At 39.8% G+C, this 18007-nt stretch overlaps 1 protein-coding gene across 1 annotated transcript in view; it reads right to left on the bottom strand.

The window, feature by feature from the left end:
* The window catches only part of LOC111160631 (zinc finger protein 235), a 130766-nt gene that overhangs the window by 34829 nt on the left and 77930 nt on the right, over positions 1-18007 (bottom strand). The gene's annotated exons all lie outside the window — the stretch shown is intronic.

The raw sequence follows: 18007 nt of genomic DNA, 5'->3' as shown, positions 1-18007 counted from the left end.
AGACATACAGGCAATATAACTTAATGGGGCCAAAGTAGCTGGGTTCAAATTCTGCATTTCTATTTATTGCTTCCTACTTCCTAGCAGCATAAACTCTTAGAGAGTTATTAATCTTTCTGCACCTCGATCCAGTCACATGTAAACGGGGATCATAGTAATGTCAGTATTCCATGTCCTGCAGGGTCAAATAAGATGCCATTATGCTTCGTAAAACTTCCCTTGCAGATTTGTTCAAAAAAATGAATGTTTTAAGACGCCCAGAATTCAGAGCCATGACTTACCGTTACCCTAGGAAAGTCTAATGCTGATTGGTTATCCCACAGATAATTTGTTGTACTGCTAATGATAAACTGTCATGATCCCCCCCATTACACCATTTTAGTAGGTGTAATTACTTGAGCATGTTATTAAGCTGGAAGAGCCTCAACTAAGTTTCTTCTCCCGTATGCACGGAGGCAAATAATGACTAATAACCGGAGACTAAGAAATCCTGCTGCATGGAAACTAACGACACGCAGCTGCGGCACGTTAGGAACAGTTAAGGACTCGCTATGCCGCAGGCACTGTGCGAGGCCGTGCTCACGGCTGTTTCTCTGGGATAAACCACGGAGAACTTTCCCCAGGGTCCGGCTGAAGAGAACTCTCCTTCCGAAACAAGTGTCACGGATGAGTCCAGGCGTGCAGGACCGGCCCCCCACGTAAATCAGTGAAGGGCCAGCGGAGCTGCAGCTGGGGCTCCGAGCCCACGCCGCGCTCTCAGGAGCTTCCCAACCACCCGGGGCCCGAGTTTGATGACAGAATTCACGGTCCCGTCCGATCCTGCACCAGGCACTGATTATTAGCTTTCCTACCCAATCTCACTGAATTCTCAGAACACCACTGGGAAGGCACTAACGCTTTTTAGCCAAGGGGAAACCGAGGCAAGGAGATGTCAAGCCACTCGCCCGTTGTTTTACTGCGAGGCGGGCGCAGCGCCGGCTGGCAGGTCCGCGACCCCGGCCGGGGACTCGGAGCGCGGGAGACCTTCAAACTCCGCTCGCCACGCGCGTCCGCCCCGACGCCGAGGCTCCGCCAAGCAGCGGCACTCTGCCGCCGCTGCCTCCGTCCCCGCCCTCCGCCGCCGGCCGCGACACCCCTTCCCCGGGAGCGAAGGCGGCTGGCTGTTGGCCCCACGCCGAGGCCGAGAAGGCTCGGAGGGACCGCAGGGACCTGGGGTTAACTCACCTCACTGCCAGCAACCTCGGCCCCGACCTCGCCTTCCTGGAGCGGAAGTGCCTCCGAGCCGCCGACTATATCCAGCTCCTGGACTACACTTCCCAGAATGCCCAAGGGGAAGCGCCTCAGGTTTCGCGCACCTGCTGGACTACATTTCCCAGAATGCAGCTCGCGGGACCGCACCTCCCACCAGCTGGCTCCCGGTTCGGGCAAAGATGAGATTCAGGTTGAGTCCTTCCTCTGGCGCTGTAACTGTCAGATTTCTTTTTGTTTTATACATTTCTTAAAGCTCATGAGAAAGGAATTGCGAACTGAAGCTTACACGGTGAAGTTAACCAAGATCTTTAGCAGGAGCAAGTCGGGGGATGGTGCTAAAAATGGAAAACGTAAAAATGACTTAGGCTGAACCTAAGTTCCTTAGAGAACTTTGGATCTCAAAGCTGCATCAAATGTCGGCTCCTTGGATATCACCGTTACGGCCGTCGATAATAAACGGAGTTTATAGCTAATCGCGGTGACGGAGAATACCCCGGCAGCTGACACAGCACTTCCACGGGGCCGTGAAGTCAAGGTTGGAATTAACTGAGAATTGCAAGTTTGGTTTCAATGCAACTAACTTGATTAGGTTTACGTAAGGTTCACGGAACTACAGTCCAGGATTGGGGGGAGCGGGGAGGGTTTTTAGGTGCCAGGTGCTGCTGCTTGCTTTCGAAGAGATTTAAGGTTAATGGAAGATTGAAGATTGATGGAACCTGTGGAAGTTCCCGTGATGAACAATCAAGAAATTTGCTTGGACGGGAATCTCCGTGCTAATGACAACATAGACGGTATATTGTAGGAAGGGAGGGAGGTAGCTAGGAAGTTTCATTCTTCAGTGTCCAAGCTCCACGCGGTGTGTCTTGTGGGGAGGCAAGGGAAAAGAGATAAGGGGAATGTGATTGACTCCTCTGCCACCTTTATTGTCCACAAGGCGCCTAAGGGCTATCGACACTGTTTTGTGGCATGAGCTACTCATCCTAATAAGCTGAGAATTTACAAAAAGTTGATACAAACATTGATTATGCTCCAAAGAGAAATATCTTGAATTTCATTTACAAAAATGAGTTGTATTAAAAAACGATTCAAGTGACTTTAAAGATCTAATTGGCTTTATGTAACGATTCTTCAATTGAGCATTATCCCTTCTAGTAAATGGAAGGGAGTTCCCAGGAGCTGCACAGATGGTCCATACAAGGAGGTTATTAGCAAAAAAAAAAAAAGAAGAAGAAGAAGAAGAAGGAGGAGGAGGAGGGGGAGGGGAGGAGGAGGAGGAGGAGTTGTGGCAGATGAAAATAGCTCTATTGCAGGGAACTTCAGAAAATACTGTGGCATGTGCTTTTTATAAAATTTAAATTGTTTTATAATTCATGTTCAGCCTCAGATTATTTCATTACATAGTTTTACTATGTACTGTTCTGCTCCCGACATAAAGTGTTTTGTGATTGAATAACCCAAGTGAAACCAGGAAGCCACGATTTTTTTCCTCGGCTGGAAATGTATTTGTAGCTTTTTATTGTGAAAGTTTTCAAACATATACAAAAGCAGAAAGAATAGTAAAATGTACCCCATATACTCCTATCCTAAATTTAATACTGTTATAACCATCTCATTCATATATCATTTTTAAAAATATTTTATTTGTTTATTTGATAGATCACAAGTAGGCAGAGAGGCAGGCAGAGAGAGAGGAGGAAGCAGGCTCCCTGCTGAGCCGAGAGCCTGATGCTGGGCTCGATCCCAGGACCCTGGGATCATGACCTGAGCCAAAGGCAGAGGCTTTAACCCACTGAGTCACCCAGGCGCCCCTCATTCATATATCATTTTTATTTTTTAATTTTAGATACGGAATCTTAGAACAAATCCCTGACATCGTGTTTTTAACTCCTCAATACTTTGGTAAATATTTCCTTAAAATATTTTATTTCAAAACCACAGTATCATTATCACACTCAGTAATAATTACCAATAAATCCTTCACATCTCCCACTACCTGTAGAACTGTGCTCAGTCAGGGGTCTCCAGAAAAAGAAAGCGGAAATATGGCTTTCATGACAGAAGTTACTTTAGGCCCCCAGCTGTTTTCTGTTATCCCCGTCCTACTGGCTCTACTTGCCTTAGCACACCTCTTGCGAAACTTCCTAGGAGGTGTCAGAATTACAAAGAAATGCAAAAACCTCAGTAGTTGTGGATTTTTAAGGGAACAATGAGAATGCAAAAACTAAGTCTCTAGCAGTCCAGGATATAGCCTAACCATATCAGAGAAAATAAACCAGCAGTTGAACTCCAGTGTTGTTTGTTTGTTTGTTTCTTTCTTTTTAAAGATTTTATTGATTTATTTGAGAGAGAGACACAGTGAGGGAGGGAACACAGGCAGGGGGACTAGGAGAGGGAGAAACAGGCCTCCCACCGAGCATGTGGGGCTCCATCCCAGAGCACTGGGATCATGACCTGAGCTAAAGACAGATGCTTAAGACTGAGCCACCCCGGTGTCCCATCCAGTGCTCTTTCAAAAGCAAACAAGATCCTGTGTTCCTTACCCAGGACGAAGAGCTCAAGACCTCATCCAGTTTATACCGGCTCTCAGAGCATGCCCATAGTCCCATACCCTTGTCCAACAGTTACCTCTGCTTCATTATTCCACTAAAGTCTTCACCCTTAGAGGAGCACAAGATTCATTTACATAATAGGCATGTTTTTTAAAGAGCATGCGCAACCTTAGGCCCACCTTTGCATACAACGATGAAGCTCCCTTTGCTGAATATTCATCCTAACCCCTAAAAAGAAACCTCTCATCCCTGCTGGGGGAGTCATAGCTTTGGAAGCTAGTCCCTGTGATCTCCTTATTTGCTGCAAACAAAATTTCCTTGGCGTGACAGCTCCACCCAGTGTAGTCTCTACCTCTAACTCACCAAGGAGCAAACTCACATTAGTTTGGTTGCAGAAACAGACTAAAATGGGAGTCTTTTATGTCAGGGACAAAATGGAGCTGGTGAATGCAAGTGCAAAAAAGGAAACTTATAACCTAACCTTGAAGGAATGTACATCTCTTCTCAGAAATCAACAGAAGATACTAGCCAGTTCCCAAATGCCAGGTCTGTTCATGGCCATCTCTGGACCTCCTTTCTTTGACTCCGCTACCCTGATTCAAGTAAGAAAGATGACTAGGCAACCAATGAACTAAAAAAAGCCAAATGACTTTTATATTTATCCCATAAATATCCCTTAGCCTGTGAACAACTCAGAATTCTTTGTTTCTGTAGCCTCGAGTTTCCTGGTTTGCAGGTCAAAAGGCTTGCAGTAAACTCATCCTTCCGATTCTGTTTTACTTAGTATGTAGAAATTGCCTTGATAATTGACATGCCCAAGCCCTATTCAAATTTTTCACGTCCAAAATCTCTCATAACTGCTTTGTTTAAGTCAATGTCCAAACAGAACCCATTCATTCTATTTATCTGCTCAGGCACATTTATTCTTGAATACTATCCTGCTGTTCCTTTTTTCAGACCTTTGGCCTGCTGAGGAATCGCGTCAGTTGTCATGATGTCCCACATCTGGGATCTCTCCAATTATTTTTTTGTGTCATTAAACAATTTGTTTCTCTATCTTATGTGTTGCTGTAAAGTTTATTATTTTAAGTTTATTAATATTATTTTTTAGTAATCTCTACACCCAGCTTGGGGCTCAAACTCATGACCCTGAGATCAAGAGTTGCGTGCTCTTCTGAATGAGCCAGCCAGGCACCTCTATTTCTTAAAGTTTTATTTTATTTTTTTTCAAGATATTATTTGAGAGACAGTGAGAGAGAGATAGAGATAGAGAGAGAACGAGCATGAGGAGGAGTGGAGGGAGAAGCAGACCCGCTGCTGAACAGGGAACCTGACACAGGGCTCCATCCCAGGACCCCAGGATCACGACCTGAGCCAAATGCAGACGCTTAACCGACTGAGCCACACAGGTGCCCCTTAAAGTTTTTAATTCCATTAGTTAACACACACTATTATATCAGTTTCAGGTGTACAGCATAGTGATTCAATTCCTGTAAATCTACAGTCCTGATTAAAGTACATCTCTTTTGCCAAAAAGCCATGGATGATACTAGAAATATCTGAAAAAGATTAACTGAAACCAGTTCAAATCCTGGGCAATGTTCCTCTGAATAGGAAAATAAATAACAGCAAATATGTGAAAAATAATGGTTTTAAAGAAAAGAAACTTTTTAAGGATTAACCATTTTAAGATCAAAGGACTTCTCCCCAAAGTAAAAATGTTTGGTAATATCTGTTTTGCAGTTTCTTATATTAAACAGGATCAGTCTGATTATAGGAAAGACAAAAGGACTGCCAAATTGGAAAGTATAACAGAGGCTTCCATTTTGAGTAATGGTAAAATAGGTAATTCTTATTAGCTTAGAAACACACACACACACACACACACACACACACACACACACACACACACAAAGTCTATTGGTAAGCATCGGTAAGCTGACAATGTGTACAGAATGAATAAGCCTGTAATTCAGGAGATCAGGGAAGCCTAGACAGAAAGCTGGTTACTGGGAGCTACTTTTCCCCCCAGGGGCATAGGCCAGTTCTGAAAACAGTAAGGCTGAGAAGCAAGACTCTTATCTTTGACATGGTCATGGGTGTAGGGTTATAAAAGTTTGAGTCCAGGACCTGCCAAAAGTAGGTAATTGATAAAACTCCTATATTTTGGGGTTTTTAAAATATTTATTTGACAGAGATCACAAGTAGGCAGAGAGGCAGACAGAGAAAGAGGGGGAAGCAGGCTCCCTGCTGAGCAGATAGTCGGATGCGGGGCTCGATCCCAGGACCCTGAGATCATGACCTGGGCTGAAGGCAGAGGCTTCACCCACTGAGCCACCCAGGTGCCCCTAAAACTCCTATATTTTGTACTGGATATCAGGAACCACTGCACCTAGGGGAAAGAGTAAATAGCCCATAGATCTGCCCTGGCAGGGATCTGAAGCCCAAATCCAAATTAGCTATATCCTTGAAGCTATAGAAAAAGAATCCTGAATTTGCTAATGCCCTCAGCTATCTGAGAGTCAAGTGAATATCCTCTTTGGACAAAAGATATCATCCTAAGCCTGAAATCATTTTGACAAATTTTAAAATACAATGTTAATATCAGACAAAAAAATATATATATATATATTTTTAAAGATTTTATTTATTTGTCTGGGAGAGAGAGCATGAGCAGCAGGAAGGGATAGAGGGAGAGGGAGAAGCATGCTCCCCGCTGAGCAAGGAGCCAGACATCGGGCTCGACCCCAGGACTCTGGGATCATGACCTGAGCCGAAGGCAGACGCTTAACCCACTGAGCCACCCAGGCGCCCCAGACAAAATATATTTTAAGGCAAAAAAGCATTGGTAGACCACACAAAAGTTGCATATGTATGTTCATAGCCTATTATTAATAATATCCAAAAAGGTGGAGGGGCGCCTGGGTGGCTCAGTGGGTTAAGCCTCTGCCTTAGGTTCAGGTCATGATCTCAGGGTCTTGGGATCGAGCCCCGCATCAGGCTCTCTGCTCAGCAGGGCATCTGCTTCCCCCTCTCCCTCTGCCTGCCTCTCTGCCTACTTGTGATCTCTCTCTCTCTCTCTGTGTCAAATAAATAAATAAAATATTTTTTTAAAAAGGGTGGAACTAGTATCTATCAACGGATGAATAGGTAAGTAAAATGTGGTTTATCCACACAATGGAATATAATTTGGCCATAAAAAGGAATGAAGTACTGATACGTGGATGAACCTTGAAAACATGCTAAATAAAAGAAACCAGCCCAAAATGCTACATAGTATATGATTCCATTTATATGAAATGTCTAGAATAGAAAAACCCATAGAGACAGAAGGTAGATCAGTAGCTTCCAGAGGCTGAGAGGAAGGCAGAATGTGGAATAACTGTGCGTAGGGATCGAGTTTCATTTTGGAATGATGGAGATGTTCTGGAGTGAGAATAATGGTTGCACATTCTATTAACATACTGAAAACCATTGAATTGTATACTTTAGAAGCGTGAATTTTATAATATGTGAATTATATCAATACAATCACTTTAAAAGCATTACTAGAGAGACTCTTCATAGTGATAAAATGTTAAATTCACCAAGACCATAGGACAATTCTAAATTGTATGCACCTGTGTAATAAGTAGTTTGGCGGAAATTTGTCTCCAGGTCTGGAAGATAGGCCTTAAATCTTTAGAATCTGCTGAGTGATAGGAATCTTTCTTATTCATGGTGGGGGGGGGGTTTCCTCAGACTATACCTGCTAGTTTATGCTGCAAAGATGAGTTATGGGGAACCCCTAGATAGTTTATGATGATGGAATGACTCAGGGTGGGGGTGATCACACCAGAAAAATTAACCATGTGGTTCGAGGGTTGGGATTCGAACTGGGTAATATTAATCTGTAGGGGGAAAGGAGGCTAGAGATTGAGGTACAAGACCAATGATTCAATCAATCATGTCTACAGACACTGAGGCTTGGGTAAGCTTCCCTAGTTGGCAATATTCTGAGTATTGTCACACATCTGTTTGCTGAGATGGCAACATGTCCCTCCCAGACCTCAGCTTATTTGTCTCTCCTTTTGGCTGGTTCTGTTTATATACTTTTGCTAGAACAAAACTGTAATTCATAAATATAGTGTTTTCCTGAGGTCTGTAAGTGGTTACAGTGAATTATCAACCTGAAGGGTTGGTGGTCAGCTGGTCAGAAGTAAGGGTGGCAATGGAGTCCATGAACTTACAGTTCTTGTGAGGACTTGAAGTCTTATGAGGACTGTGCCCCTAAAATATGCAGTCTGACTTACCTCTGGGTAGTTGGAATGAGAGGAGAGGTCATTGTACCATGTAATAACACAGGGGAATACTTTGATGGTCTCAGGGTAGGAAAAGTTAATAAGTACATAAAGTTCCCTAATAATAAAAGGAAAGATTGCTATATTAGACCCTATTCAAATTAAGAATGCATCTGTTCATCACAAAACATTATGAGACCTCATTTTAACAGTGAACAAAAATACTTTAAAAATCCTATTTCTAAGACATTTGGGAAAGCAGGAACACTGACTGGATATTTGATGATGTCAAGGAATGTTTTATGCATTGTGGCAGAGAGAAGGAGAAGAAGGGGGAAAAGAAATAGAGGAGAAGAGAATGTATTGTGGTTATGTTTTAAGAATAAAATTCTTATCTCTTAGAGATACATGCAGATGAAATGTGTGGAAATTGCTTCAAAATAATACAGGTTGGGAAAAGCAGGTGGAGATAGAGATAAAATAAGATTAGCCATGAATAGTTATTTGTTAAAACTCAGTAATAAGTATATAATGGTTCATTATATTATATGCATTTAAATTTTTTCTTTAAAAAAAAACAGGTTATAAGACAGTAAAGTGACAAAATGTTAATTTCACCAAGACCATAGACATAGTAAATCATGGGTTGGGAGAAGATAAGTGCAGCACATATATCTGACAGAGGGCTTATATTAAAAATATAAAAAGAGCTCTCACAAGTCAATAAGAAGAGGCACAAGCCAATAGAAAAGCAATCAAGACACCTGAAAGGCACAATACAGGAATAGGAGTCCTGAATGGGTCCCTCTTCCCCCTACTCCTAATTCCCAGTTACCTGTATCTTTTGAGGCAGCCCACAGCTGCTGGGACCTGTAGGTGAATAACATTGCTAGCTTCCCTATAGCGCAGGTGAGGGAGCCAGAGTTTTCTTCCTCTTCCTTGGAAAAAGCCTCAGTGAGTGTCTCAAGAGTGAGGAAGTGAGGATGTCAGAGTCTAGTCTGATGTCAAGGTCTGAGAAGTTTTACTGTGCCCAAGAGGTGTATACATTCCAGTTCTAACTGTGATTATGTAATAACTAAATTTAAATCAATTGTTTGAAAGGAAGCAAGGAAGAAATTTTTTTTAAAAAGAGCAAATATCCAGAATGATGAAGTCTGGCAAGAATTATAGACTTGGGGCATTGAGGTACTTACTTTTTTCCATTTGTTCCTTCATTAAACAAATATTTTTAAAAAGATTTATTTATTTTGGGGGGAGGGGCAGAGGGAGAAAATCCATGCATTGTCAGCCATGAATCACCTCCTCTAACTGAATCCCCCAACTCAGTGTGACATAAGCTCTGCTCTAGGCAAGTAGGGCCAAGAAGACCTTCTCTCTCCATTTCCCAGTATAGGGCTATCATCTCTACCCAGGAGGGACAGGCTAACATCATTCGTCTTTCCCTCCAGCTTGATGATGCGGAAGCTCTATTCCAGGCAAGCACGGTTGAGAAGTCTGGGACTCCTTTCCACACTCAGTCCCCACTTGGAGTGAAGGTTCTTCTCCAGGTGTGGCAGACCAGAAAAATGGACCCTGATTGATCCTGCCCCAGCTTGCTCATGGGACAGAAGTCTTACCTCAGGAGAGGCTAGCTAATAAACCAAGGGCTCCTATCTCTGTATAATACCCTGCTTATAGAGAGGAGGGTCGCTGTCCCAGCCCCCAGACCCAGAGAAGTGTGAAACATTCTGCCCAGGAGGAGAGGCAGACCATAAGAACAGAGAACTCTGCAGCTCTCCCTAAAGGGACTGGCTTTGTTTGAAAGAGTGTGGATGAGTTCAAGCCCAAGATCATTGTTCAAGATAAGGGAGATTTTGGAGAAGAGGAATTAAGAGGAGGTTAGTACCTCCATGGGAGCAACAATAGAAAGAGAATACCTCTTAGAGGCTTGACAGAGAGAACCAGAGAGAGAGAGAGAAATGGCTAAGAAAAGCCCTCGTCAGGTTGGGGCAAGCCTCAAAGGCCTACAAAAGGGCCCATGGATTTACTGGTGAACTCCACCAAATATTTAAAGAAGAATTAACACCAATTCTTCACAAACTCTCCCAGAACACAGAAGCCAGGGATACTCTCAATTCATTCTATAAGGCCTGTATTACTCTGACACAGAATCAACAAAGATATCACAAGAAAACTAAAGATTAATAGTCCTTGCGAATATATATGTAAAAATCTTCAATGAAATACTGGATAACTTAATCCAATAGTACATAAAAGGGATTATATAGAATGACCAGTGGGATTTATCTCAGAAATGCAAGGTTGGTTTAACATCTGAGTATCATTAATGTGATGTACCACACTGATAGAATAAAGGACAAAACCCACATTATTAACTCCTTAAACACATGAAAAGCAGTTAACGATAAAACCATTTTAAGAAGAGTCTATAAACTAGGAATAGAAGAAACTTCCTCAATTGGATAAAAGACATTTGTGAAGAAAATACATTCAGCCAACACTGGATGTTTCAGGAATAATGCAAGGATATCTGCTCTTGCTACTTTAGCACTGTACTGGTGTTTCTAGCCAGGACCAGTAGGCAAGAAGAAGAAAAAAAGGCATTCAGATAGGAAAGGAAGAACTACAACTATATTTGCATATGATAAACTTATATATTGAAAATCCTAAGAAGTCAACTTAAAATTATTAGAACTAATGAGGAAGTTCAGCAAGACTGTAGAAGATCAACATAAAAAATTAATTTCTATACACTAGCAATGGACAATCCAAAACTGAAATTAAGAAAAGATTAATATTTACTTGATAATTTCAGATATCCCATTTCACCTAGCTTTACTGCTTTGGTGAAGTGACATTCACTGCAAAATCTAAAAGAAGAAAGCCACATAAAATCCTCCTTATCAGAACAAGTAATTATTTATGTGAGATATCCTGCACATGTTATCTGATGCATGTATATGCACATACACACATATTTTTTATATTAATCCGTGAAGACTGAAACCTGTTTTCTGTAAATTACATTATGTTTTGTCATGGTTTTTAAAGATTTTTTTAAAAGATTTTATTTATTTATTTATTTGACAGAGAGAGATCACAAGTAGACGGAGAGGCAGGCAGAGAGAGAGAGAGAGAGAGAGAGGGAAGCAGGTTCCCTGCTGAGCAGAGAACCCGATGCGGGACTCGATCCCAGGACCCTGAGATCATGACCTGAGCCGAAGGCAGCGGCTTAACCCACTGAGCCACCCAGGCGCCCCTAAGATTTTATTAAGTAATTTCCACACCTAACGTGGGGCTTGAACTCACAACCCCAGGATCAAGAGTCACAAGCTCCACTGAGTGAGCCAGCCAGGTGCCCCATGTTTTGTTATGTTTATGCCATCACTTTAACAACTCCTTGTTGTTACAGGGATATACCAATTCTTTTCAGAATCTATTGATGAACCCTTGTTATATCCATTTGTAAAAGCTCAATGACATCATTGATATGATACTTATCTTTTCTGTTTTAAATTTCCTATTCTAAGGTCTGTAGATCTAAGAGAGACACATTAAACAGTTTAAAATATACTGGCCAATTCCTTTTCAATGTCTGTGTATGTTTTTACTGGCACCCACAGATGAAAGTGTGTAAAGATGCCAACCTTGCCCCAATAATGAATACATTTGAAAATTAAATGACCAGAAGTTCCTGGGTGGCTCAGCAGGTTAAGTGTCCAACTCTTGATCTCAGATCAGGAATGATCTCAGGGTCATGAATTCAAACCCCATGTTGGGATCCATGCTGGGCATGGAGCCTACTTTTAAAAGAAAAATTAAATAACCAAATGTTAATAATTTTTAAAAAATCTTTTCCTTTGGGGATCGGGAAGGAGAATACTTGATAGGGAACTTGAGAAAACTACTATCCTTGAAGTTCAACATAATCCTACCTGAAATGTTGATGGAAGAAATGCTACCATACTCTGAATACAATCATAGCTAAAGCCTTGGGACACCTGGGTGGCTCAGTCATTAAGCATCTGCCTTTGGCTCAGGTCATGATCCCAGGGTCCTGGGATCGAGCCCCGCCTCAGGCTCCCTGCTTGGCGGGAAGCCTGCTTCTCCCTCTCCCACTCCCCCTGCTTGTGTTCCCTTTCTCGTTCTCTCTCTGACAAATAAATAAATGAAATCTTTTAAAAAAATAATATCAAAGCCTCAATGAAACTATGCAGAATAAAAAAAGCAATCACCAATTGATTGACTTTACTTGCTTGAGTTTACTATGACAATTTTGTCATTAGTAACTACTTTTGACACTTTCTAAGTGCTATATTAAAATTCTACTCTAACACTGTAGTGGGGACAAAAGATTCAAGTGTTATGTAGTATCCTATTACTGAAAGGCTAAAAAAATAATTTTCAGTTAGGCTGTACTGTCATAAAAATCACAAAGAATAGTTAAACTCATATTGTATGTAAGCAGTGGAACACCAGACAGAGTCCCGAATGATAAGAACCCAACTTGAGAACGATTTTATAAATTAGCCAAAGACAGCCCCTGTGTATTGGCCCTATGTTGTTTACTTCTTCATAGCAAGCTGGGACCGTTAGCTTAGCAGCCTGCTAGTGCCACACTCAAATCCAATTAAACGCATTCATTTGTTTTTGTTTTATTTAATTTTATTTTTTCAGTGTTCCAAGACTCACTGTTTATGCACCACACCCAGTGCTCCATGCAATATGTGCCCTTCTTAATACTCACCAGCAGGTTCACCTAACTTCTCAAGCCTCTCCCCTCCAAAACCCCCAGTTTGTTTCTCAGAGTCCACAGTCTCTCTCATGCTTCTTCTCCCCCTCCGATTTCCCCCAATTCACTTTTCCTTTCCTTCTCCTAATGTCCTCCATGCTATTCCTTATGCTCCACAAGTAAGTGAAACCATATGATAATTGACTTTCTCTGCTTGACTTATTTCACTCAGCACAATATCCTCCAGTCCCGTCCATGTTGATGCAAAAGTTGGGTAGTCATCCTTTCTGATGGCTGCATAATATTCCATATGAACCGTATCTTCTTTATCCATTCACCTGATGAAGGGCATCTTGGCTCTTTCCAGAGTTTGGCAATTGTGGCCATTGCTGCTACGAACACTGGAGTACAGATTGCCCTTCTTTTCACTATATCTGTATCTTTGGGGCAACAGTGTCTTTTGAAAAGCACAAGTTTTAAATTTTGATGAAGTACAGCTGATCAATTTTCTTATATGGATCATGCCAAGAACTCTGTGATAACTCAAGGTGATAAAGAAAACTATCCCACATTTTCCAGACTTTTTACTGTTTAGGATTTACATTTAGGTCTAAGACCCATTTTGAGTTATTTTTTCATATGGTATGATGTATAGGTTGAGAGTCATTCTTTTGCACATGGATGCTTAATTATTCCTGAATACTTGGCTGAAAGATTATTTCTCCCATTAAATTGCTTTGGCACAGTTGTCAAAAGTCAATTGGCCACATATATTTGGGTCTACTTCTGGACTCTATTATGTTCTACTGTTTTATGTGTCTATCCTTTCACCAATACCACACTATCTTGATGTTAAGTCTTGAGATCAGATAGTGTGAATCTTCCAATATTGTTTTACTTTTTTATTTTTTTAGTTCATTTTTCTTTGCTTCTTGCAGATTTTAGAAATAGCTTGTCAATTTCTGCAAAAACTCCTGCTGGAATAGTGAGTGGGACTGTGTTGCAATTATAGATCAACTTAGGATAAATTGCTTAACAAAATTGAGTCTTCCATTCTATGAGAAACTCATGTCTATTTGTTTGAATGATCTTTTAATTTTTTCATCAGTATTTTGTAATATGCAGCATAGAGATCACACACACTCATGTCCCCTGCTCATCCCCCCCCATATTATATATTTGGTGCTATTGTAAATGGTACTGCTTTTTTCTTTCCTGATTTCAATTTCCAATACTTCAGAACAAGTATAGTGATTCTGTATATTAGTCTTTTATCCAGTGACTTTGCTAAACTAATTTATTAGTTCTTTCGTTAATTCCTTGAACTTTTCTGCATAATCTTGGCTTCTGCAATTAGTTTTATTTTTTCCTTTCCTGTCTTTTTTTTTCTCACCTTAGTGTGTTGGCTACTACATCCCATATGATGTTGACATGGGGTGGTGAGAGTATAAGTCCTTGCCTTGTTTCCAAACTTCAGGTGAAAGGATCCAATCTTTTTTTTTTTTCCCTTCTAGTGGTTTGTATTTTATTTTTTATATTAACTAACCAGAATTAAAATAAAAACTTTAAAAAAGAATTCAATCTTTCACCATTAAAAATGATGCTATCAATATTTTTGCCATGGCCTTTATCAGCTTGAGGAAGTTTCCCTTTAATTCCTAGGTTTTGGGTTTTTTTTTTTTTTTTTAAGTCATGAATCGATGTTCAATTTTATCAAAACCTTCTTCTCCTTCTAACTGAATTAGACAGTTTGACTTCTGTATATTGAAACAATCTGCAATTTCAGAATCTATACCACTTGTGATGAATTATCCTTTGTAGAAACTGCTAAATGATATTTTGTTGGGAATTTCCACATCTATTGTCATGAAGAATATTAGTAGTTTTCTGCTTTTATAATGTCACTGTTGGATTTTGTTATCAGGGTAATGCTGCTTCATAAAATGACAGGTATCGTGTCTATAATTTTTTAAAGATTTTGATTAGAATGAAAATCATTTTTTTCCTGACGTATTTGGCTAGAACTTGCCAGTAAAGCCATTTGCCCCTAGGTTTTTTTTGCTAGATGGGTTTTTTCTTTTTTAAAAATTTAAACAAAAAAGCTAGTAGAACTAATAAATTACTTTAGCAAGTTATTAGTTTTAGAGGTAGAATTTAGTGATTCATCAGTTGCACACAACACCTAGCTAAAATGCTAGATGGTTTTTATCTATACATTCAACTTATTTAGGAGATATTAGGACTATCCAGGCTCACTTCTTGTGTATGCTTTGATAATATGTGTCTTTCAAGGAATTCATACATTTTGTTGAAATTGTTAATTTTATCAGCATAAAGTTGTTTCTAATATGAAGCTTGTTCCCAATATTTTCAGGGACCTTGACACCTGGAAGCCATGCACTAGGTTGACATTCTAGAACTGCTGCTCCTGGTGGTTGGTAACAGGTATCACTTGCTTGATACAGTTTAATTCCATTTGGAATAGAGAACATACTTTGCATGATTTTACTTTTAAGTTTGGTATGGTTTGCTTTATGGTCCAGAATACGATTTATATTGGCAAATGTTCCAAATCACTTGAAAGTCAAGTGTATTCAACCACTATTAGATGACATGTTCTCTAAATGGCAAATAAGTCAAGCTGGGTGGTAATGTTGTTCAAGTCTTCAATATCCTTACTGATTTTCTGTCGTCTTGTTTTGTCAATTACTAAGGGAACTATTTCATTTTCCAAATATACTTGTGGGTTTCTATCAGTTCTTGCTTCATGAATCTTGAAACACTTGTTAGGTACATACACATTTAGAATTGTATGTTACTTGCTAATATTCCTTGTATGAACTCTTTGTTGGTATGAATATAGTCTAGCTTTCTTTTGATTAGTTTTAGCATGGCATACCTTTTTTCATCCTTAGTCTTTTAGCCTACCTACCTCTTTATATTAAAAAGTTTCTCTTACAGAAAACATAAAGCATATCATAGGTTTTGCTTTTTTATCCATTCTGACAATCTGTTTTAAGTGGTGTGTTTAGAACATTTACATTTAATGTAATTATTGATATCACAGGATTTAAACATCATGCTAATGTTTACTATTTCCACCATGTGTTATTTGTTCAATTTTCCTGCTTTTGGATAGAGTCTTTTTTTTTTTAAATAATTCCATTTTGTCTCTACTTCTGGCTTATTAGTTATATACCAGTTTAAGTTTTTTAATGGTTACTCTGGGGCTTATAATATGCACCTATAATTTTTCACAGTCTACCTTCTAATATTATGTGGATTCATGTAGAGTAGAACAGCAAGCTTCCAATTCCTCTCTGCTCTGCTTTATGGTATTGTCACATTTTACTTCTTGTATATGCTATAAACTCACAAAACAGCTCACATTTTTGCCTTAATGAATATTTTCAAGTGATTAAAAATAAGAAAAACTATTTTATATTTGCCTTGATTTTAAGCATTTTCAAAGTTCGTTTATTCATTCTGTCTCAATTTCTATCTCTTTCTCTTTCCATTTCCTTCTCTTTCGCTTTTCTTTTCTTCTCTCTTTTGATCCGAATTTACTTCTGGTATAATATTCTGTAGAAATTCCTTTACTATTTCTTATAGTACTTATCTGCTGGTAGTGAATTCTATTGGCTTTTATTTATCTGAAAATATTTATTTTTGCACTTTTTTGAGAAACATTTTCATTGGGCTAGGAATTTTTGATTAGCACTATTTTGTTTCAGATTGTTAAAGATACCACTCCTCTGACTCTGGCTTGAATGGTTTTTGGTGAGAAGTCAGCTTTTTTTCTCATCTCTGTTCTTTGTATGTAATGTGTCCTTTTTCTCTGCCATCAGCATTTCCTTTGCCTTGTTTATTTTTAGCTATTTGGCAATAATAGATCAAGTTTCCTTTCTTGTTTTTTGTTTTTATATCCTGCTTGGGTACTCAGAGGTTCTGGGATTTGGCAGAGGTCTTGGTATTATTTTGGGAGAAATTCTCTGCTATTATCTCTGCAAATATTTTTTTTCTCTCATTCTTTCTCTCCTCTCTTCCTAGATTTCCATCACATATATGAGACCATAAAGAAGTTTTCCCATGGTTCTTTGATACCTTATTCTGTGTTCTTCACACTTTTTGTTTTAGTTTGGATGATTTCAATTAATCTATATTCAAGTTCTGACACTTTTCTCAGCTTTGTTGAGCCTACTCATGAATCCTTCAAAAGCATCCTTTGTGATACATTTTCTTTTCCAGCATTTCCTATTTGATTCTTCATTAATTTCTACTGAAATCCCCCCATCTGTTCATGTATATTGTCTGCCCTTCTCACAGAAGCACTCAACACATCCATCAGTTATGTAAAATTCTGATATTTCCAAAATATGCTCATCTCAATGTGTGTTTTATTAATTAGTCTAATGCTGCTTGGCAGAGGATTATTTATTCTTTTCATTTTGTTCTTTTTTTAAAAAGATTTTTATTTATTTATTTGACAGACAGAGATCACAAGTAGGCAGAGAGGCAGGCAGAGAGAGAGAGAGGAGGAAGCAGGCTCCCCGCCGAGCAGAGAGCCGGATGCGGGGCTCGATCCCAGGACCCTGAGATTATGACCTGAGCCGAAGGCAGAGGCTTTAACCCACTGAGCCACCCAGACACCCCTGTTCTTTTCATTTTGTAATTTTTTTTTGATTGCATGCCAAATAGCATGTATGGAACAGTGGAGACTGAAGTAAGTACTATATTTGTCTGCGACCGGGCACTGCTGTTCTGCTAGGATGTTAGGATGAACCAATCTGGAATTAGATTCTGCTGTTACAATAGTTATCTTCAGTACACCACTTCACATTTTTTCTGTTACCTGGTGTTTAGGGTAGGGGCTGGAGTGCTGGAGTATTTTTCTCAATGTTCCTTCTTCACCCTCAGCTTTTGGCCATCCCTGTGTACCTGTGCCTATTTTTGCCGCAGGATTCTCTGTCTATGTTCTTGCCATTTTCCCAATGTTGCCTGCTATTGCTTAATGCTAGGAGCAAGCCAGCCTGTTTATGGGAAAGAGAGATATTCTTTATTGTCTTGGTTTAGTCTCAGTTTTGAGTGGGGATTGGAGAGGACAGATTTTATGCATTTGGGGGAGCTAGGACTACATAACCCCCAAAATGAGACAGAAGCTCTCTTCCCTCAGCTATGAGCAAAAAAGGTAATAC

The sequence above is a fragment of the Enhydra lutris genome, unplaced genomic scaffold, assembly GCF_002288905.1.
Source record: "Enhydra lutris kenyoni isolate GAN:26980312 unplaced genomic scaffold, ASM228890v2 scaffoldscaffold77, whole genome shotgun sequence".
In the NCBI taxonomy this organism is placed as follows: domain Eukaryota; kingdom Metazoa; phylum Chordata; class Mammalia; order Carnivora; family Mustelidae; genus Enhydra; species Enhydra lutris.
The sequence above is the reverse complement of the archived record's forward strand: the minus strand, read 5'-3'. Positions and strand labels throughout refer to the sequence as shown.